We start from the raw sequence: 1,531 nt of genomic DNA on the forward strand, positions 1-1,531 counted from the left end.
ATGGCCAACCCACCAAAGCCCATCAGCCCGCTCGAGAACCTGCTGGCTAGAGGCTTTGGTGCCTTGTGCCTGGTGTTCATGGGGCACCCTCTGGACACTGCCAAGGTCCAACTGCAGACACAACCACTGAGTTAGTCAGGACAGCCTCCCCTGTACTCTGGGATCTTTGACAGTCTCCCGATAACTCTTAGACAGGGCACCATGGAGCTGTATCAAGGAATGGCTGCCCCTATCATCGGGGTCACCTCCATGTTTGCTGTGTGCTTCTCTGGGTTTGGTTTGGGGAAGAAACTACAACAGAAACACCCAGAGGATATGCTCAGATATCCCCCGCTATTTGCAGCTGGGATGTTATCTGGTACATGGACCACAGGCATCATGATCCCTGGAGAACCCATCAAGTGCTTGTTACCGTTTCAGGCTTCTTCAGGGGAAACCACGTACACTGGTACCTTGAACTATGCAAAGAAGCTGTACCATGAGTTTGGGATCCAAGGCATCTATGAAGGGACTGTGCTTACCCTTATGTGAGATGTCCCAGCTAGTGGAATATATTTCATGATATATGAATAACTAAAAAATATCTTCACTCCGGAGGGAAAGAGGGTCAGTGAGCTCAGTGTGCCTTGAATCCTGGTGGCTGGGGCATAGCAGGAATCTTCAACTGGGCTGTGGCAGTCCCCCAAGATGTGCTCAAGTCTCCCTTCCAGACTGAATCTCCTAGGAAATATCCTAACAGTTCTGTAGATGTGCTGAGGGAGATAATCTGGGATGAAGGAAGCACGTCCTTGTTGATGCAGTGATGACCTGAGCGTTCCCCACCAATGCAGCCTGTTTCCTTGGCCTTGATGTTGCCATGAAGTTTCTCAATTGGGTCATGCCCAACTTGTGAGGCTGAAGGCTGCTCAAGACTTCTGGATACTGGAACTGTTGCTGAGAAGGAAGAGTAGCGGGCAGAACTAAGCAGACTTGGAGAGTGAGGGAAGGGAGATGGTGGGATCAGAGCTCTCATGGACTTGGTGAGACTATTGTCTTAATGACATCCTCTACCTTGTATAACTTGGGGGTGTCGTTTTGAAACTTGAATTCATTCTTGTCAATGTAAGGGACCTTAAGAGGATTTGGGGATCTATTAGCTTCTAGACCAGATACTACCTGTGGCAAGAATGCTGCCTGCCTGTTAACATCTGGCCCCACCACACCCAAAGTGTTTCTCATTAAAGAGGTAATCTTAGCTTCTCACTGGAGACACTTTGCATGTTTTCAACCAGCTGACCAGGAGCTGAGATGTTCTTCAATCCCTAGCCAGGAACACCCACTTGATTTCCAGGGTGCCACCTAATTCTGGGCTGCACATGGGGGGAGGTGGACTTGAGGTCCACGTCTGTGTCCAAGTGGACTGGGCATATATGCCTAGGAAGAGATAACCCATTAGCTGTTGGATTTTGCCTTTTTTTTTTACACATGAAAGTAATTAAAAGTAAAACTAGAGTAAAGTGCCTAATTTCCCAGAAGTAGGTAAAGAACTTTT

The 1,531-nt window shown here is 48.1% G+C and overlaps 1 pseudogene; it reads left to right on the forward strand.

The window, feature by feature from the left end:
* LOC100398095 (mitochondrial carnitine/acylcarnitine carrier protein pseudogene) lies at positions 1-892 on the forward strand (annotated as a pseudogene).
* The last annotated feature ends 639 nt before the right edge of the window (positions 893-1,531 follow it).

The sequence above is a fragment of the Callithrix jacchus genome, chromosome 4 (assembly GCF_049354715.1).
Source record: "Callithrix jacchus isolate 240 chromosome 4, calJac240_pri, whole genome shotgun sequence".
NCBI lineage: Eukaryota > Metazoa > Chordata > Mammalia > Primates > Cebidae > Callithrix > Callithrix jacchus.